We start from the raw sequence: 22586 nt of genomic DNA, 5'->3' as shown, positions 1-22586 counted from the left end.
CGCCCCATTACAGGATGAGGATGGTCACCTCACAAACAGGACAAGGCAGACGTGCTTAATACTTTCTTTGACTCTGTCTTCAACACGGATGATGGACCAAGAGGGTCTCAGTGCCCTGAGTTGGAGGACCATGACTGTGAGAATGATCAACTCCCAGTTGACCTTGAAATTGTGCAGGATCTGCTGCTCCAGCTAGATCCCGTCAAATCTATGGATCCTGATGGGATTCATCCCAGAATTCTCAAAGAGCTGGCTAATGTCATCACAAAACCTTTCTTGATGATTTCTGAGTGATCTTGGGAATCTGGAGAGGTCCCAGCTGACTGGAAGCTGGTGAACATTGTCCCAGTTTTCAAGAAGGGCATGAAGGAGGACTCCATAGACTACAGGTCTGTAAGTCTCACTTCAGTTGCTGGTAAATTTATGGAGAAGATTATTCTGGGAAGTATTGAAAGACACGTGAAAGACAACAGTCAGTGGTCACAGCCAGCACAGCTTCAAGAGAGGAAAGTCCTGCTTATCAAACCTGATTTCCTTTTACGACAAGGTAACCCACCTAGCTGATCAAGGAAAGCCGGTTGATGTAATCTTTCTATATTTCAGTAAAGCTTTTGGTACTCTCTCTCATAGTATCCTTCTGGACAAAATGTCCAGCACACAGCTGGATAAACACATCATGTGGTGGATGAGCAATTGGCTCAGGGGTTGAGCACAGAGGGTAACAGTGACTGGGGTGACATCAGACTGGGGACTTGTCACTAGTGGGGTCCCACACGGCTCCATCTTAGGCCCTGTGCTCTTCAATGTCCTCATAAATGACTTGGACACAGGATTGGAAGGGATATTAAGCAAGTTTGCAGATGACACAAAACTCAGAGGAGCTGTTAACTCCCTCAGAGGCAGAAAGGGCCTGCAGAGAGATCTCGACAACTTAGAGGACTGGGCAACTACCAACAATAGGAAATTCAATAAGGAGAAGTGCCAGATTCTACATCTGGGGTGGGGCAACCCCAGATGTACGTACAGATTGGGGAATGAGACACTGGAAAGCAGTGCCATGGAAAGGGACCTGCGGATCCTGGTCAATGGCCAATTGGACATGAACCAGCAGTGCCCTGGCATCCAAGAGGGCCAACTGTGCCCTGGGGGGCATCAGACAAAGCATTGCCAGCCTGTCAAAGGATGTGATTGTCCCACTCTGCTCTGCACTGGTGCGGCCTCACCTTGAATATTGTGTGCAGTTTTGGGCACCACAGTATAAGAAAGGCATTAGGCCATCAGAGAGTATCCAAAGGAGGGCAGTGAAGATGATGAGGGGCCTTGAGGGGAAGCCATGTGAAGAGCGACTGAGGGCTCTTTGTTTAGCTGGAGAAGAGGAGACTGAAGGGAGACCTCATTACAGTTACAACTTCCTCTTGAGGGGAAGAGGAGGGGCAGACACTGATCTCTTCTCTGTGGTGACCAGTGACAGAACCCAAGGGAACAGCCTAAAGCTGTGTCAGGGGAGGTTTAGGTTGGATATCAGAAAGAGATTCTTCACCCAGCAGGTGGTTGGACAAGGATTAAGCTCCCCAGGGAAGTGGTCACAGTACTGAGCCTGACAGAGTTCAAGAAGTGTTTGGGTGATACTCTCAGGCACATGATGTCCCAGTCTTGGGGATGGTCCTGTGCAGGGCCAGGAATTGGACTTGATGATCCATGTGGGTCCCAGGTCCCTTCTAACTTGGCATATTCTACATTTCTGTAATTGCAAACAATCTTTGTGCCAGTTGGATAATAAATAAATGCCAACTAAGCTTAGAATTCAGTGTTCCATTGCCATGAATTTCAGTAGAAACCAACAACTTTGCTCCTTTGAGCTCTGCAGAGAGACTCGGTCATTTTTAACTATGGGAAGAACTGAACAAAAAAAAAGAAGCTATTTAATTTCACTGTATCTAAATAAATTAAGTTTTGTCTGGGCAAGACTGCTGTGATCAGCACTAAGATCCTGCGTGCTATTTCTCATGGATAGATTTTGTGACAATTCGTTACTTGTTTTTTCCTTTGCAATGAATCAAAGCCTATTTTGTAGATATACAAGGTTGACTAAATCCTTCTTACGCAGCAGCGCAGAGTACTTGAGCAATGCAGCACAAGAAGTATTACAGTCTGCATAATAAATTTATTGAAGCCTTTATTTTCCTGTACATTTAAAACCTTTTCTTTTCCTGACGAAGATTATATTCATCCTGAAACATTACCCTTCAAGTGTTAAAATGACAACTGCTGATTAAGGTAAAGCTGATCAGCTGCAAGACTCCCACTGCTGAACATTATAAAATTTCTGTTATTCCAACTGCTCAGTTAATTATCCAAATGTGAAGGATATCAGGAGGGGACTTGCTGAGCTTTACAGCTGACTTCCAGAGAATTATCCATAATAGAGTTGTTATAAGAAAATTATGATAGACACAATGTACAGGCACCTCTGCTTACCTCTCCTGAGTATTTGTGCAGGACCTTATAATCAAATAGAGTTAAGACTTTTCTCAGAATCAAAGAGAAGCCCCATTTTGCAGTAGAAAAGCAGTCCAATCAATCTCATGGTGTTTTATCACATAAACCCAGAGAGGATTCCAGAGTCATGCATATTAATTGGCTGCTGTAAAAATGACTGGCATTCCTCTGGTACCAGGGACTATTTGTCTAAATTTAGGTTCTCAAAATTACTATCATGCCTTGTCCACAGTTAAAAACAAACTAATTTCTTCCTCTATACGTGATTTCTGAGAAGCCATATGATCCATTTAAAATAGGCACTCATAATGAGTCTTTATGTGACAGCAATTTTGTTTTTGTAAGCTATTACAGTCAAGGTTTTGTGAACCTGGGACATTTTACAGCAAAATAATTCAGGGTGAGGAAGCTTCAGTGACAACTAAAGAGTGAAAGAATGAGCAGTATTGAAGTGAATTGTTTAAAACATGGAATCTGTTCAAATCAGCTGCTAGAAAATTCAAAACTTTGACAAATCCACACAGCACTGGCTAAAGCTCTACGACACCTTATTTCGTGATCACAGTCACTTGGGTAAAACAAAACATATCAAACTTTCTCTTATCCTCCCAGAAAGCACAACTTGTGTATACAGCACAGTGCTATACTAGCATAATGCTAGTTAGCTCAGGGACTGGAAGCACAGTAGTTGTCTCATCCAACCTTGCCTAGGAAGGCAAAGTTATTGTTATTTTTTACTGTTTCTAGTAATCACTCTCCAGTACAGATGCAAAGCACTGAATTCACCTGTATGGGCATGCCCTGGCTGTGGGAAATTTCATAGGCTTTTGATTACGCTATTGAAAGAAGGCATTCTGACAGCAGTGAGGATGGTCCTACTGAGAAGTTAATATTTGGAAATGAACAGAATCAGTTTATCCAAAGTAAATAATTACTTTTCCATGACATACAGTGGGAAATAATAATGCTATCTCATCTTTCACCGAAGTTCACCATTATAACTATATAAGCTTTTTTGAGAGGCTTATCATCATAGAATCTATGACATTATCAATTAATCATTTCTAGACATTCATAATTTTTCCAGACATTAAGAATCTCTGTCTTTGAAATATTATTTAACTTTGCAGTATAACTTCTAAGCAGGTGAACATAACAGATTCTATAAAATAATGTGCAGTAGAATAAGCAATTTTGGGTGTGATAACATCAGTGAAAATTACGCCCTGCAATTATCACCATAAAGTCATAAATGGGATGGTATAATGGAATAGTAATGGAAACCACATTTCCATAATTGAGATCATCCATATTCTGTGGTACCACCGATTAATTTGCAAAATTAATTCAATCTGATAAATGGTTATAAAATTGTCATGATACTAACCAAAGCCAAAATAAGTGAAAAGTTTCTCTGATGTAACCATTCAATTTATTATTTTTATTCCTTCTTTATTTCCAGGCTGTTTGCAGGCTTGGAGACTGGAAGCTAAATAATTTTTTTTTTCTACCAAATTCTTCAGCAGAGGATTAAGATTGGAAAAAAGTCATCATTATCCTGGGCCCAGAGCTGATGCGGCTATACTACTTCCAGCATGGCTGCCCATATTGTGTTGGGTACACCATCTTTTACAAGAACTTTGGCTTGTGAACACTGACCAGCATCAGTCCAAGGGTTAATAGCCCAAGCACTGATGGTATTGCCTGTGAAAGTCTTATGCCAAATCTAAGAATTTTGTTTTACCTTCTTCCAGTTGTATTTCCATGTACTTCTACTTAAACTGGCAAAAAAAATTAAAGCCTGGGTGTAACCATGTTCCCCACCAAAACAGTTACCTTTATACCCCCACTGAAAACAGGAAGTCTCAGATTTAAGTCAAACACAAACAGTGGTGGTGAAATGCGCCAGAAATTTAAAGTATTTAGCAAAACGGTAGAAACAGTATCACAGTTCCCTGTCCTAGTTACAGGGGCCAGGACCAGTTTATCACTATGTGAGTATAATTAAAACTGTGTATTCTACACCCTCTATGTCATTTCTGATGGACTGTTAATAATTGATCATTTTCAGTAGGTGCCCAGAGCACACTTGACAACTCAGGCTACAAGCTGGGCAGGGGAGTGCTTCCTCTTCACATCAATGACTGAGCTGTGATAAGTCACCTCTGGGGAGGCATTAGCACCTTCACACCCAGCCTGAGGAGTCATCTCTGCTAATGGGCTGTAATGGACTGGCAGAAGAGTAGGCAGTTGCAACAACCTAGACCATGAAAAATTCCAAAAATATCCCATGACTCACAGAGGTAAATCACCCATTGTGAAATTCCCTGCCCTGGGGGAGGTACTGGGCATTCCCACCTGAACCTAAGCATTTATAATCTTGGGGTCTGGGGACTTCTGGTACCACTTGTCAGATCCAGAGGAGGACCACAACTTCAGTAGGACTGCGACTGCCACTCTCGACAAGACTGCGATCATCACTTCAACAGGACTGTGACCATCATCCAGACCAACAGCTTTCATTTCCTTTTACTTTGCACCCAGGGGGGCCACATGGTGCTCAGCACCGAAGTGGACAAACACTGTTCTGTTCTTGCCCCAGGGTGCTGTGTTATACATCTGTGGGTTAAAAACTGTTTTTCTCTGTATCATTGTATTTATTGTAGTCTTTTTTGGTAAATTGTAACTTTGACTTGTAATCCCTCTTGAGCTGGGTTCATATCTCCTGCTGGTTTACTTTTAAACCAGCACATTCCCTAACAGCATTTGATAAACATATATAAATATATAAACATATTTTTGAACTTAGTTCAGTAAAATAATAAAATGTTAATATTGTAGTGACACATCAAAGCACATATGCAGAAGTTTTACTCAATTCTGCTTCTGAGACAGACTAATCTGACATAACACTATGCTTCTGAGCAATAGATCCACTAATGTCATGTCATGGCTATTCCTCTCATACCTGAGGTCTTACCATAGATCAATGAAGAGAAAGGCTGGAGATGTCTGTCTCCAGTCAAGACATCTCTGAGTGTCCCCCTAGTTTTTACCATGGATCTGGTCCCTGCAAATGACAGGCCCAGTGCATTTATCTTATTTTCATAAATTATTTTCTAGAGAGCAAGTCTAGCTCCTTCTACCCAGAGAGACAGTGTCAGTTTGGCTGACTGCAAATTCTTTCTTATAGAAAGCTCCTCAAGTGTAATTGCAATGGCATGGCAAATGGCTTTAAAGAAGTGGCTTTTCTACGAATAACTCCCCTCATGCCCACATTTATAGTCTAATAGGAAACTTTTCCTTATTTTGCTTACAGCAGCCTCCTCAGGCTTCAGTCTCTTGTCCTACTTACACTTGAATATTATCTAGTTGCTTGTCTTTTCTTTCTGTAACAATTCCACTTAATCCTTTACTCATCTTTTTGTTATTATGCAGTATTCATATAGTATTCACATATAACACACATAGATGTAACACCTCATAGTTGTTGATAAAACTCAATATTTGCTGAGGGGTACTGCCTTCTTCATGGATCATGCAGTATTTTCCAATTCAACTGAAAGTGTAGAATCACATTTTAAGGAAAAAAAAGAAAGTTAACTTTCTGGAGGGAAAAAAAAAACAATAAACCAAACAACCTTGAGTTTTATAATAAACAATCCTGGGTAATTCATTACCCAAACCACTCAAGAAATGTAAGATGCATTTCAGATTTTATGTTACAAGCTCTAGAAAAGCATTTTTTAATAGTATTGTTCACTAGACATAAAAACTAAAATGTTCGAAATGTTATTAAGAATATCTTATCTATTTTGACAGTGTCTGATTGTAATTTATGTCTTAACCATCAGTTTACCATAAGGAAATAGGACTAGATGTTTGTTTCCTGAGCCCTATACATGAACTGCTCTTCCTCAACAAGTAGGCTATTCCTATTCAGAATAGCCTTGTCAAACTTTTGTAAAGTATGTTGCAAAAGCAAGCTTCTTGAGATATGTGTACATTAATGTCCTGCCAAACACTGAATCTGAAGCTGATGTAATTTGCAATGTGAAATTCCTCAGCTGTCACTGTAGGTTAAGAGGCCAAAATTCCAGGTTCAGCCATTATGAAATAAGAAAAGGACTCACAGCAGGAAAATTTTGGTCTGTGAAAGAAACCATAACCCATTTGTTACCGGGAAACCATTTGGCTAAATAAAACTTACATTTGTCTTAAATGTAAAGAACATGCTTTAAATATTTGGAATATAAAGTAACAGATAAAACCAGTAGCATACTCTCACTCCATTCTATGTTCTCTAGATCAGTGGGGTGGCAGTCCTTTAGATTTAGTGGATTAATTGATTCTTCCATTCAACACTTGAGTCAAAACCCCTAACCAAACTATCCCACCCTGCTGTTCCTAAAAAGAAGGGAGGATGTGTGCGCAGGGATGTCAGGACAACTGATTTTATTAAAATGCTATATACTGCTTCTTAAACATAAGCCATTCATATGATCTTAAAGGTTATTTTCACTTCAAACACTTCAGAAAGAAAAAGCTGCTTCCAGAGAATTTTTTGAATGTCTGGAAATTAATCTTTGATATTTCTAATCAATACCTCAGTGACACAGGTATTCATTCACTCAAACCAAGAGGCCTTAGAGTTCAATTCCTTCATCAATAGTGAGATAGAGCACAATTTTCCAGTGGTTCATGAAAGTACTTAAACTGCTGAGTTATTGGTTACATGCAGATCAGAACACTGGGAAGTATTGTCTTAAAAGGTGGAACACAGTATGTCTTTAGTTATTGCAGTTGCTTTGTAGGACTGAAGGAAAAAAAGAAATTTTGACTCTACTACCTGCAGTCTGCAATATTACACATTCCTGAACAGTAGCTCTTACTGAGACCAGTGAAGACCAAAGTGACAAAGCTAAATAAAAAAATCACAACAAATGATGTTTTTAATCTAGACAAGCCCTGACAAACATCAGCCTTCCTGTCCTATGAAATTATGATACCTTTCTTTTGAAGAGAATCCCCCCTTGACTTCAATGATCTGCTCAGTTTAATACTTCTCTCAAGCTGTTCATTTCATGTAACTCAAGATGGTTGCAGTGGTTTTTTTGTGACAATAAAATTAATCCTACTCTAACAGGAACATCTGCAAAGTCATTAATGTTTTCACTGAATGCACCTTTTTGTTCCTGTTTTTCTAGAAGTATTGTTCTTTATTGTAATCTCTCTCCTTCAAACTGAAATGTCTCATTTCAAGCATCAGAGTAAGTAAACAGGGTCTTCTGAAGCAATAGACAAGGCTTTCATGAGAAAGAATTGTATGACTGGTATATTTCCCAAGAGACCACACAAATGATTTCCAAAATACACTGTACAGGAAAATAAAAATCCAGCCATTTCTCATGAAACAAGGTCTCATGAGGGTCAGCTGCCAGGGCTACTTCTGTGCTATTTAGCTAGTTTTTCATACTAAATTCCCCAAACCAAAATTGATTTTAATCAATTTTTTTTCAAGTCATTCCACATTCACTCACTCTCTATTTTTATTTATTTATATTTTAAAATTGAGTTATTTTGAGATTACTTTTCACATTTATAACCTCAAGGGCACCTGAAGTTCTGACAACATTGTGGTCACTAAACTTTAGATGACTCTCAACTTTTATCTTATTTATCATCCTGGTTTTATTTCCCAGCAAGAGGAGTAAGTACAAAATAGCCTGTACTTTTACTGGATAGCCTGAAAAACGTATCAGAAAGGAGTCCTGTATTACTTCCAGGAAGAGGTACCTTTTCTTATCAAATCCATAACTGCCAGCCCAGTCAATATTAACTAATTGAATTTCCAATGATTAATGATTTATCCTTTTTATAGGTTTTCCTTATCTTCCTTTTCTTTTTAAATCTTGCCTAGGAGGTCTATACCAATTTTTAGTGCTTTTTAGATTTTAATTTGCCTATCTTTCTTCTTCATCTAAACTGTCCCTACTCAGGTTTCCAAACTACATATGCCATTTATTTCTTTTGTCAAGAAAGGTTCTTCATACATATTGCCATATGTCTTTCTTTCCTGCTGTGTCCATGCCTTTTATTATATATATTATATGTCTCAACCTTTATTCTGTTTCTTGGGACATATTTACAAAATGGATATTAAGAACAAGATATATTTGTGTACCTAATTAACATCCTACTTACAGATCCACTTTTTTAAGAAAGCTGGCATCTCTGCCTATATGTGGCATAAAAAGTACTGTGAAAATACACGTAGCCCCGAAGAAAGGAGGTATTTCAGTAAGTGTGGCTTTGCTGGATAGTGTCAGTCAAATAGAGACATTTTGCTATTAAGAAAAATCTGTAGATGTTCATCTTGTCTGAAAAATCTGACCCTAAATTGCTTAATATTAGCCAATCATATCTGAAAATCGTCATTTCAACAAGTCTGTGCTTGTGTACACGATGGGATTAAGAATGCTTATGAACCACCTGTTAAGTTACACTTATAATTGTTATAGACCATTGAAGACACTTCTTACATAACAGCAGTGCTATCATATCAAGACCACTGCAAATAAAGAAGTAGCTATTGCAACAAAGAACGATTACAGTATAATCAAACATAGACTAAGTTGGAAAGCTCTGATCCCTCTATGTGTTTATATTATTTGGTGTAAACTCTACCTTAATGGCATGAAGCAAGATTAAGTCAAAGATAAAGACTTTTCACTATAAAAATTCCATTTCATTCAGAAGGTCAAAAGATAAGGGAAAACAAAAATCAAATCCATGCTGCTGGACATGAAGTAAGTCCCCTGGGGCAGTCAGCACTGCTCAGCATTGGAACTTCTTCTTCGGTGCAACATCTAGGCTACCCTAGGTGATTTTAACCTGTAGAACTCAAGCACAGCAGAAATCTGAATTCTTGAGACTATAGAATCACCTCTTATAGAATTCTTTTGAATGTCACCAAAAGATTTAAGTGTTACTTATTACACTTACAGATTGCACAAGGATACCTTGATTTATTTAGGGGAAAGCTTTGATATCTTTTATCATCACCTTGGAAACAAATGTGAGTATGTGGTTGTTCCCTTTACTGCATAAGTGCTGGATTTACAGCCTTGGTGGCTGATGTGTTGTTTGTAACCATTGACATGTACAGTTCAGCAGTAAAATATTGGAGCTTTCTTTTACTGTCCTGCCAAGGCACCCCAATCCTGATCAGGAAAAAAGTTGGAGATTAGGACACATACTTCCCTTCTCCCTCCCCACAATTTCTTCCTAAATATTATCTGTGATCTTCTTGTAGTTTTTGTGACTTAGGGACAAGACTCCTAGTCCATAGTTACTAGAGTGGTTGAAATGCAAGTTTAAGAGTTCCAGTATAAAGATTTTCTTTATTTTATTTTATTTTTATTTTAGTTTCTCTATATTAAACAAACCAAAATAAATGTACTGATGATGGCTTATAATGTCATTCATGGCTCTGCTTTCACCAGCCAACATGATGCTAATGGAGAAAAACACCTGGTAATATCACCAAATTATATTGTATTCAAACTGGCAACTAAAATTTATGGCATGGTTAGTCTATACACAGGCACCAAAGTTGAAAGTTACTTTCTTTTGAAATTAATTTAATTCCAAAAAATATTCAAGGGGGAGGTGTCTGTAGGGTTTACTACTTTATATCCTGTACAATAGGCACTGGAGAGATGAATACATCCATGGAGAAAGGGAAGGAGTCATCCAAATGATTATTTTGTGCTGTGTGATAAGTCTTGTTAAATCTCCTGGGATGCTTCACCTTCAAGCTTTTACTGGAGGTTTTTTACTTCTTCCTTCTGTTGATGTAGTAAGGCAAATAAAGCACAGCCACATTCTACCTTTGCCAGTCATGGATACATTTTCAGTCACTTTTGGTTGCTATATAAAAACTTAACTCTGACTTGACTTTCAGGAGCAATTGCAAAAGAGTATAGAATAATATTGAGGATCCCCTTGAGCATAAACACAGACTTATTTGGGCACATATACTCCACTACAGAACACTTGTTGCCAGGTTAGATTATTTTTACTGATACATATGTGAGGTATGATTTAGCAACAGAAGAAGCTCTAATAATCCAGCTGCTCTAAAGTAAAACAAAACCAAAAAAGAAATAGACCAGATAAAGACCAAAATTTTTGAGTGACTTTAAAATGTACTCAGTTCCTTTAGCAGAACAAAAATCTATTATATGTGAAAAAATCACTCTCAAATATTACCCATATATTAAGTACTGACTCAAGTACCCAGAATAACTGCTTCGTTTTCCAATGTCCAGCTGTGTTTTTTTCCCCTTAAACTCATCAGAACAATAAAATTAATGTAAAACTACTCATTGCTTGCTTGTATTTGCAGACAGCAATCCATGCAGTTCTGGAGGCCTGGCAGTAAGTTAATGAGGTTTGAGTATTCAACAACTGAGATAAAATTGACCTAGAGAAACAACAGAGCTGTCAGGTTGTCATTTCTAGCTGGCAGGGTAATGAAACCTATAGCAGAGGGCAATTAAGAATAAATGTACAGTAATAGTCTGCTTGGAAATAACTCTCCAACAATCATTTTTCTTATTTAGGCATAGCCCTTCTTAACTCATTGAATTGTTTATGTATTTATTTATTTGACAGATATTCAGAAAAGACAGTAACCATGTGGAATAAATGTGTACTTTTTAGTTTCGGGTTTTTTTGCAAGGCATGGAAGTATTTAATTTTAAAGATAGATTCTCCAGGAGAATAACTAAATCCATGCAACTCAAGTATTACAGCAACAGTACCTCTCAAAGGACCAAACGGCATTTAAATATATAGTTTTAATTCTGACCTCAGTACTCCCAATGGAAAGATGACAAAAAATAAAAGTATATAATTTCTGAGGATTAAATCTATTGTTTGGATATACTCTGGACACACTAAAAATATTGATTTTCATTATAAAGATCTCCATCAGAAATTAATTTCTCCTCCACTGTCTGAGTCAAGGGAAATAAATGAACATAAATTCCTTCTCTTCCAGAAAGGAAAATTTGCATCTATTTCTTCAGATGTGTTCAGCACTCAGTAAACCTTCCAGTGGGTCTCGAAGCCTCGGCTCGTCTATATGCTCAAGGGTTTCTGCTGCACCCAGCACCCAGGCTGACACAGACAGTGCAAGAGCTGGGAGGTAGGTTTCAGAGGACCTGTGCGCTCCAGAGGAATGGCACTGGGTGAAAGAGAATTTGGGAGCAGCTTCAGCAGATCTAATTGATTGCTTCAGTGTGACAGTAATAATTTTAAATATCCAGCATTTAACATTCAAGAGGCTTTTAGGCTTGCTTATTCAGCATATATTTGGAACAAAGTAAAACAAATGAAAACTGTTGCAGTATTAACCTAATAGTTTCTTGCTGTACAGAGATATTACTTATTCCAGTTTTTCACCACAGACTATGAGTAACTCACATCATTCACAACGAATAATAATGACCTTCATCTCTGCTGCAAACTAAGAAACCACCTTTGTGCAGCCTAATTCCCACAACACAAGTAAACCATAGGAACCCAATATTTAATTTAGCAAAGTTATGTGTTTAGTTGAAAATAAGTTCTGCTAGTGCGTAACATGAGAAGTGCAGGCAGAAATTTTCAGAGCAAGAGACAACCTTCCAATACAACTGCTTTTACTGGAATGAATAAAAGACACAGATATTCTGAGCACCAAGACTGTGAGGCTGCACCACCACTCATAGGCCCTAGAATCCTTCCAGTACTGTCTACAGAAACAACCTTTCCAGTTGCTGCCTCCTGCGGGAGCTGCCCTCCTGACACTGGGCACCCAAGGGCTCCTCCAATCCCCCCACAGCCAGGGTACACTTGGGGCAGGTGAATGGCTGAGGCACCATCCCTGCAGCCCCGGCCGAGGTGCCTCCCTGTGCCGCGCTCTCAGCCAGACGCCGCTGAGGCTCAGCAGGGTCACCTCCAGGCACCTGTCTGCCGCTGTGAGTCCGGCGCTGCTGCTCCCACTCTGGTGGGACACGGGTGCCAAGGAACAGCCTGTGCGCAGCCCCGAGCAGCCTGCCCAACAGGCTGCCATCGTGCCAGGCCGTGAGCAACCGTGGCAGAAGATCTGTGGCCAAGGGGCTGTGCGGTCAAGAGGCAAGCTCCTGCCTGCAGCGCCGGCGCCCAGGGCTCTTGCCAGGGCAAAGCGGGCAGTGTGTAGGTAGTGCTGGTGTCAAAATAGGTGTCGAGCCACTCCAGCACCTTCTGCTGGCTTGAGAGGGGTTCCAGTCCCTCCAGACCTGTCAGCTCTGGCTTCCCAATGTCCAGCTTGGGGTTTGCCCGGCAGATGAGAAAGGAGAGAGGGACGTTTCTTGAGGAGATCTCCCTCAAGGTGAGGAGGAAGAACTTCTTGACACTGACGCTGGCAGACCACTGGCACAGGCTTCCCAGGAAGGTGCTGGAATCTCTGTCTCCGGAGGCATTGCAAAGCTCCCAGGATGCATTGCCGTGTGAACTCCCTCAGGTGAGCCTGGCTTGGCAGGGAAGTTGGAGCGGATGATCTCCAGAGGGCCCTTGCAAGCCTAACAATTCTGGGATTGGGTGCTTTGTCAAGGTCTCCCGCTTCCCCCCAGCAAATGCGTGCCGGGCAGCTGGCAGCAGGAGCCGCTGGGACAGGGTCGTGGGAGGTGATGGGGCTGCAGCGGTGCAGTGCAGCGGCTGGCCCCAGGAGAGGGAGGCTCATCCCCCTGTCCCCTCTGATGCCATCCCCTCCCATCCTTGGCATTTACCTGCCCGGCTCTGCCATCAAGCCATGGCAGGGAGGCCAGATGGTCGTGGCCCATCTGCTCTGGGAGCTCCTCCTCCTCCAGGCTGTGCTGCTGCCTTGGCAGGGTGGCTTTGCTCCAGGAAGTCCTGAGCTTGGGGTGGGCCTGGTGGCTGGTCCCCAGCCCCTGTGCAGGCTTCGTCTTGTTTGGCACAATGGCTGGGTGGCTGCCAGTGGCCTGCAAGCTCTGTTGGCCGGGGAGCGCTGGCAGGCCGTCGCCGTGGAGGCCCGAGGCCCGGCCCAGGCTCTCCGGAGGCGCCGCATGGGGCTGGGTGTTGCCCGCCTGCAGAAAAGAAAGGGAAGAGGTGGTATGGCATGGAGGCAGCTGCCTTGGCACAGCATCCCCCACTGCCAGCAAGCCCTGGGCCAGCCCTGTCCCACCAGCAGCCTCTCCCTCCTGCCCCAACCCTCACTTGGTGCCCTGTCTCCAGGCTCTCTTCACGCAGCTGGGAACTTGCATTGTCTGAAAGGTTCTCCATCTCTGTCTTTGGCATTCTCTGGCAGAGACGTGCCAAAGCACCCAGGGGAGATGCTGCCTCCTGCGGGAGCTGCTCTCCTGGCACTGGGCACCCCAAGGCTCCTTCAATCCCCCCACAGCCAGGGGGGCTGGCCGCTGTGTCACAGTGGTCTCCGGGCACAAGGCAGCCCTGCGTCACAAAGCCCCGACAGCTCACCCCACACCCTGCTGCCGGTGCAGGCATTCCACAGCAGAGACAAGAAACTGTAGAAAAACCTTAGAGGCCTTCATCCTTAGAGCTTCACCAGATAGAAGAACTCTAAGAAAGAGTTGGGCTCCCATTATGTACAGCAATATTCAAAAATAAGGGATGAATACGATTATTACTTTCTAATATTATAACTAGGGATTCCTGTAGACTCTGCTATTAAGAGATAAGTACCTTAAAAAAATTGTTTTAATTTAAATAAACTCTCTGAAATCAGCCAAGAAATATAGTGAGTCTGGTCAAAAATTGTCATTTTTTATATTGTTTTGTATATATCATAGTGCTTTCTTCCCTGATACTATAAGAATGGCAGGTTTTTTAAGCAGTTCTTTATGCTTGAAAATATCAGGGCTTAGAAAACAGATGTGTGCTACCTTTTTTTAAATCTGAGAAGGCTGTTCTTCCAGTTCATGCTTGGCTTAATGTCAAATGCCCTAAGCCAATATGGTCTTTACTTTTGCACAAAAGTACTCCTGAAACATGTGGTTGGTTTCATTCCCATTTTTATTTCCATTATTGTTATGTAACACATCTGTACTGCATAATGCTATGTTAAGTAGAAAAACAAAGTACAAGATGTTTTCAAAGTTATTGTTTCTGGTGGTTTTTGGATATTTTTTTTTGATTATTGGTTCAGGCATTGCACAGAACATAATTTACAGCCTGGTAAACAGGGACCAGCATCAGAAAACTTTGCCCTCATCCTTGGGGTTGGAGAAGTCACAAAACAGTGTTTGCTGCTGTTTTGCCAACAGCAGTCATTTGTTTTAGCTGAATTTATTTTACCTTTGAACAAAGTAACAGCTGCAACTGTATGGAGGTTTCTTTTCACTTCCAGAACTTAAGCTGAATTTTGAACTGTAATATGAACAAATAAAGGACAGTAATATCTTTTTTAGCCATTGATGATTGGAATCTGTACCTTCCTTCACTATATAAAGGAAGAACATGGCTGATATTTCCCTCTATATGATACGGGAACATTTGCAGTGTTCCTTTGCTCATCATACTTTTACATGTGGTGTAAAAGTGCTTTAAAGAGCAGTGAGCTTGGTTTTCAAGTCATTGTGAAATAACAGAAGAGCTACTGAAAGCACTGAAAGTCCTTTTCTCTACCAGCAGCTTCTGCAATTTAATGAAAGCTACCATGAGTATTTGTGAGTCTAATTTCATGTGTCCCAAAATGGGATATTTAATCTTGAAACATGCTAAAAATTAAAAAGCACAGAAAAATCAAGAAAAATATCTTTAAAATGAAGTTTCCAGAAGGAAGAAAAATAAGGAACTTTGTTTTCACTCTTTTTAACACAAACTTTAAAAATAAACTCCACTTGAATTCATATCTTTCCTCTGTGTGAGGTGATCCCCCATAATTCTTTACATTAGATCACAAATGCACTGATGGAACTTTGTATGAACTAATTAAATAATAATTGTGTCAGATACCAAAACTAAAAATAACTACAATGTGGAGGCTAGGACATTTGTCTGGTAAGTGGAATATGATGAGTAAAAGCTCCTGAAAAAGAGATCTGAAACACAATCCTCTATTTCGTAGGACAATACCCTAACCAATGGGATATTGAGGAAAATGAGGAAAAATACCATATTCATTCTATAGCAGTTTTTTGAACGTAGTGCTTCATTTCTTTGGCTTTTATTGCAATTGTTGAATCATTTCTGTTTTTCAATATAGTGTTTCAGTAGTGTATTCTCATCACTTCTGAAAGTGCATTTTTGAGGAAAAAGTGATGTAAAAGGAAAATACCATTTAGCTCAGCTTCTGAGTGATCCGATTGCCTTGTATCTTTCTGTTGTCTGGTCAGCATGTAAAATGTTTCCAAAGTTTGGGGTGCATCGCAAAAAGTTAGAAAGTGTATTCCTTACAGTTAACTTTAGAGCTGATGAAAAGTTCTCAATATTTTTGGAAGACAGTGTAATATTTCAGTAAAAAGATTACAACTTTTCATGCTGATCAATGCATTTCGTTTTTAAAATAATTGCAAAATAAACATTGTGGAGACTTCTCAATTTATTCTAGTATTTAAAACAAAACTGAAACTGAAAAAATATCCTGAAATATTGTAGAAATGGTTCCTAAGATTAAAAAAACCAACCAACCAACCTAAACCTCCCACTCTTTTTCCACTTGAAAAGGGTTTACATAATTGTCTCAGTTTAATGAGACTAAAGTGTTTTGCTAAGGAGGATGAGTTATGAGGAAGACCAAACTCTTCCCTCTAAGCAATTGTAAATCCAGAATTAAGAGGCTCCAATTCAGGAAGTATGGAAAAAGAAAAAATAACAGCCCTTTATTAGAGGATATATGTGTATTGGCAGAACAACAAAAGAACACAAAAACAACTAAACAATAATCCTGTACCCAAAAGTCTCCTTCAAAAAGGAAACAGTTCAGAACTTTCTCCTTTTTGGAGCAATTCTAACCACGATCAGCAGGGGTTGCTGTTGGATCACTGGAGGAGCAGAGCCTGCAGTTGCTCCGTGTTGGCCAGCAGGGGGCGCTGTTGGGCCCTGGCGGTCGCCACATGGGGGACCCGGCCCATGGTAGAAGCCAAAAATGGAGATCTTCCCCCCCACCAAGAGGGGGAAGGGGAAAAGGGAGGAAAAAAGGGGGCTCTTTCCCACTAAATGCATGCTGTCTGCAGCTGGCTGTGGCCAGGATTTCCCCTCTTGTCAACAGACACACGCCACTGCTAACACAGGAGGGGAGGAAAGAAAGGGCTACCTCCTCCCCGAAAGGTTCTTCTGCAGGTGGGTCAAACCTCTCCAATGAAGTCCAAGCAGGTCTGGACTGGGGGCAGAAGAGGGCGCAGGAAAACGAAGGCAAACTGGAGCCAGAAAGCAGCCAGATGACCAGGCCAAAAACAAAGCGACCTCGGAGTCTTTCCACTCACACTGCTCCCTGTGTCAGGGCAGAAGAGAAGTGATTGTCATTTCCCAAGGAGAGGGAAAGAACAACTCACCACCCCACGCCCCCAATCTTCTGACAGTCTGGAATGCAGACCTGCTAGTTAGTTCTTCTGTGTGTGTCAATTACTGTAGGCAAACCCCTTCCACCTGCCTCGTTCAACATCTTTCTTTTACAGTGATGCAGGGGAAAGAAAAATTCCCTGCTTGGTTTTTTAGAATAAGTAAACCTATGACAATTATAAGACAGCATAAAAACAATATGTGTTGCTTTTTCTGTCTATCTTATAAATCTATTGTTTATCATGGGAAATTTAAGTTTAACCTTGCTGAAACTATGTCTACAATATTCAGAAATATAGAGAACTCCTTAATTCTAGGGCAGAACATGTGAGTGATACTTCTGCAAAAATGGATGCTAGGAACATCAGAATTTTCATTGGTTTTTCCTTGTTATTTCTATCTCTTTTTCACTTTTTTGTTTGTCTGTGATTGTTTTTCTCTGTCATCTATTAACTTGAATTTTTTCAAGTTTTGTTCCAGCTTTACTATGCTATATTTTTGTTAAATTCTCCCTTTAAATAAAATAGAAATTAAGTTTTAGCTCACGCTCAGGGAATCACCCATTTTCATGTCTGGAACTAGGCAATACAAACCTGTGCATCGTTCTTAAGATATGGCATGTCTAAGAGAATAGAAGATTTTTTTTTTCTTTCTGTTGAACAATATTGGTAATCCAACATGAAAAATATTGCCACTTAAGATTTTCAAAGAACATTGATTATACAATTATTGATTATACAATTTCAGGGAAAAATACAAATGCTATTAAAGTCTATAACTATTTCCTCCTTACATATTGACCAAACTATGTTAAGTTCTACTTACCACGCTGGGTCTGTGATCTTCAGGTGGCATCATGGAAAGAGTTAAAAAAAAGAGAAGACCTGTTTTTTTGCTATAATCTTAATACAAAAAGGAGTGTTAATATTCCTTTAAAGGCCTTTTACCCTGTTTTGACCAAATAATTCTAGGAGCACTATTGTCAGTTCTATTTAAAAGTGTCTTACTGATAGAAACTTAAGAAAAAAAGTAATTGCATTGACCTGAGTGCTGGAAATTTGAGTGAGTTATGAATGATAGCCTGAGAAATCCCAATCAATATAAAAAGAGAGCTTAAAGATCATTTAATTGAAGCAAAGTAGAAACTTACATGGTTTAAATAATGTCAACAGAAAAGTTACTGTTTTCAGCTCAGTACACATGATAAGACTTTGAGAGTCATAAGTACCTAATTCCATCTCATGAATTTAGTAGTGAGTAAAGATTAAAGCTTACTGTCTCCACAGGGTGCTGAGCTCTTGATTCCTGTTTTTTATAACATCCAGTCTGGATTATTGTAATGCCCTCTTCACATGCTTCTTTGATACAGTGGTTTGCCGTTCACAAGCTTCAGCATGCACAGATTATAACAACTCAGATTCTCAGTGGAATTGAACTATATCAACATCCTAACAGTCTTGATTGCTTTTTTGTCAGATTTAAAATGATTTTTAAAACGTGCATGTTACCTACTTTCTCTTTAAACTTTTTTTTTAGACTAACCTACTGATTTCTCATTTTCTCTGCTTGCTGCATATTACAGTGATAACTGTACTATTGGCTACAGACTCTGAAAGCAGATGTGTCCTCAACATAACAAGGAATATGGTGAGAGAAATCACTCAAACTGGGATAAATATCAGAGACTCTACATAACAAATTTCTTAATGCATGTTTTGCTTGTTCTCTTGTTCTGTGTTTCAGAGTGTGTCTGGATGTGGTGAAGTAACACTGAAAACTTGAGTATAAGATAATTTAGCCTTTTTTAAATGTAATTTTTAAAATTTAAAAAGTGTTATTGGAGAATAGTAAATAATACTTTATGTATCTATACATAGTTAGAGATATATTATCTATATATATCTATATAGTTATACTTTCTAATATGTCAAGGCAGTAAGTTAGTGAGCTCACTGTGCTACTAACAGTTTCTGAGAAGTCATGAAAATGGGAAGAGGTAGTAAATGATTGGAGGAAAATAATGCCAGTGGATAATAGAGATAACTTAAAGAGGAAAGAAAAGGGTAATCTTTTTAATTGTCATTCACTGCATCTATTCTTGTCATAAAATAAATATTTAAAGTAGAAAAATATAATCAAATATTTAGGCTTAATTTCAAGAGAATTCAGCACTCCAAAGACAACTGTAAATTTCCTCACACAGTCTTTTAGCTAAGTAAATAAAGGTTACTTCAATATGCAGGCAGTACTAAATTGACATGTCCTGAAGATCCAGCTCTGAAAAGAAATGTACATAACAGAAATGTGAACAAGAACTGAGTGAAATATAATATGAAAAATTTAGTATTTTAAACAATTACTTATCGTATTCCAGTGGGTTGAAGGGATTAAAAATCAAAATCTAGGAAACTACTGTGCAAGGGATTTAATTTCTCTGCTATATAAGTAAAATAAATATGTAGATAAGTAAGAAAAACTGTTATGTCACAGAATGCAATGTCAATTATCTGTATCTGAAAGTATAAGCAACAATTGCACACATAAGTTATTCAGGTTGATCTAAGGGAGTGTCGTTCCGTTTTTGCAGAAAATGGAGGGAAAGAAGATACTGTAAGCATAGCAAAAGTCTGACAAAATGACAGCAGCCTTGCCTCTTGCAAAAGGTAAACAGCTAGAAGCTGCAATGTCGTGAACCATCTTGTATTATCGTAAGAATTGATTGAAAATTAATGGATAATCCCATCTGGCTACACAGAAATAAGCACAGATATTTCCTACTCTGATTCCCGCAACCATTTCAGTGAAGCCATGTTGTAATCCTGACTAATTACGGGTGCAAGGATATGGCCCAGTATTATGCAAAGTACTTTCAAAGCTTTTTTTAATGTGAATGCTTAGCTTCTGTTTTGTCTTACCTAGTTTTATATTTCCTGTGCTTTTATTCTGATTGCATCATTTCCTAGTTACATGGAAAAGCACATTCACAGAAAAAATGCTTTGTAGGAATTCAGTCTTGGGTTCTTTCCTTCCAGATTAGTTTCTCCCTTAAAACACTACTTCAGTATAATAATCTCAGATTTACATCAGGGTAATTGAATACAATACTGTAGACAAGCAGCTTCTCCCTTCTGATTTTCTTGGACAATCCCTTTTCTATACTTCTTATTCTTCATTTTTATAAAAACACAGATTACCTCAGAAGTTTTTTTCTCTCTTTTTTTCCCTAGCTCAACCGTTTTCTTTGCTATATCACTGAATAAATTTTTAAAAAAAGCTTCATTGATATGTCTGCTGGATCCGCTGCTCACACAAACTCAGGCAATTTATTACCTGTCTATGTTGAACTGGACAGGCCTCTAAGTTACAATATGCCATTAAAAATGATGCATCTGAAGTGTCTTTAAACCAAAATTTTCAATGATCCACTGAACTGCTGATCAGCTGATATAATAATTGACTTAGACAAACAAATACCCTTCCCTTAAGAGCAATGAGACTTCTATTAAAAAAAATTATAAAGTAGGCATTTCACAGGATCGTTCAGGATTTTTTGTTTCCCATACCATGACTTTTTAAAAGGAAAAAAGAAAAGGGTGAAGGCGTCAAGAACCCTGCCTGCCTGCCTTCTCTCTTTGACATACTTCAAAGTATGTCTCTACTTCTCTCTTTGACACGCTCACTTCTTAAAGAAAATAGGAGACTCAGTACTGAAAATCCCAATTAAAGGAAGGAATTGCCAGGAAGTATTGTATAAGATGCCCAAACCTCCTGTCCTCACCATTCCCTACTGGTTACACTGCTCTTCAGCTCATTTTGTATCTTGTGTATCAGACACTCAGCTTCCTCACACTGCATGAAGAGGCACCACAACAGAGCCTGCTTTTGTATCATTTCAACCCCCAGCACTCTAAGTAATGCAAATATTAGCATGAACTGCTATAGTAAAAGAAAGATAGGAATACAATAGATTCTTCGGGCTTCTGGTAATTTTTTTGTGCTTATGAGGGAGTATGAAATGCAAAGTCTAAGAGAGGAGCTAAGTCTTCCATTCAGAATCCATTGCTTAATCATCCAGCAAACCCAGAGAGCTGAGTAGCTAAGTTATTGGACAGATGTAATGCCAGATAGCTCCTTACAGTAGATACTCAAGCACATTTTCTTACAGCATATCCTATTTCCTTTCTTCAAATAGCCACTGCTTTACAACAGTCGTGTTCAGTCTGAAAACCTGGAAATACAGGTACTTTATCAAAGACAAAATCCGCTCAACTAGCAACAGCACCATATCCCTCCTAAAATCTCTACGTTCATGAAATTGAGCTCCTCAATTATCCTCTTTTACACTCCAACTGATATTTTCCCTTTGCAAATAAAATGTAGAATTTACCCACAAGTGTTTTTATTTTTGCAGAACACGGATTAATTTTTCCTCCATAGTTCAAAAAGAACAGAGGCAGATGGAGTCCAAGATCATTTTCCCTTTAGACCTAGAGTGCCAGATGTGTAAAATTGGATAAACAATAAATTTATTCCTACTAATAAGTTCAATGATGGAGATATATATAGATATCTATATCTATCTATCTATCTATCTATCTATCTATCTATCTATCTAACTAATAGCAGTAAAACAATGAAAAATCTAAGTGTCTTATAAAAGAAAACAAAAAAGCTAAAGCATTTTGAACAAAAAACCCCAACAAATAAAAGCCTTGTGAACAGTTATGCAGTGTTTTATATGAGCACAGGATATGTAAAATATTCACTAGCATTTAATTCTGTAATCAATGAAATGCTCCCAGACTGAGAATGTCTTTTAAACATTTTTTTTAAATTTAAATGTCATGATGAAAAATAGGAAATGCAAAGACTGCAATAATTTTAAGAGAGCACTGAAATTGGTTAGCAACAGTCATAATTAATATTTAAAAAAATGAGAGAAAAAAATTTCTGGGAAAACATTGTATTTATGTACATTAAGCATTTAGCCAATTTACTTAAATTACAATATTCAACAAACTTACCAGCCATTTACAGGAACAATAAATCAAACTATAAGTTACTTACCTTTAAAGTGGGCACTGTCTTACTCTCGTTCAGAACTTCCCTTAAATACTCTGATTGTTCAGTGGGGTCAGGCTTAGAAATCAGTGTTGTGTGATAAGGTAGTAAACATTTCAATATTAAAGAATAAATTTTAAAACTAATTTAGACATCATTCTGATAGAGTATTTAGTTTAGTATTAGCTTTATAGAAAACCCCAATTCTTTTGCTCTAACACACAGTCACTATTTACAGAGAAAGAAACCCAAACTGTGATGCATTAAAGACATTTTTTCACTTGCATTTTGTTTCCAGAAATCACACCTGAAACTCACTATCAAAATTACGTGATATTTATGCTACTCAAGGAACAGATAACAAAACACCCTAATGTCAAAAGTAATTTCATTTTTTCATCAAGAGTAAGGCCATCTCTAAACATATTAAAATATTATTCACTTTGACAATAAAACTA

The 22586-nt window shown here is 38.8% G+C and overlaps 1 long non-coding RNA gene across 1 annotated transcript; it reads left to right on the top strand.

The window, feature by feature from the left end:
* Positions 1-16525: 16525 nt before the first annotated feature.
* LOC135412722 (uncharacterized) lies at positions 16526-21609 on the top strand. Its single transcript, XR_010429914.1, has 4 exons — positions 16526-16848; positions 18650-18714; positions 19655-19730; positions 21479-21609. It is a non-coding gene; the product is annotated as an uncharacterized LOC135412722 (long non-coding RNA).
* Positions 21610-22586: the final 977 nt, after the last annotated feature.

The sequence above is a fragment of the Pseudopipra pipra genome, chromosome 4 (assembly GCF_036250125.1).
Source record: "Pseudopipra pipra isolate bDixPip1 chromosome 4, bDixPip1.hap1, whole genome shotgun sequence".
NCBI lineage: Eukaryota > Metazoa > Chordata > Aves > Passeriformes > Pipridae > Pseudopipra > Pseudopipra pipra.
Note: the sequence above shows the minus strand (reverse complement) of the source record. Positions and strands in the feature narration are given on the sequence as shown.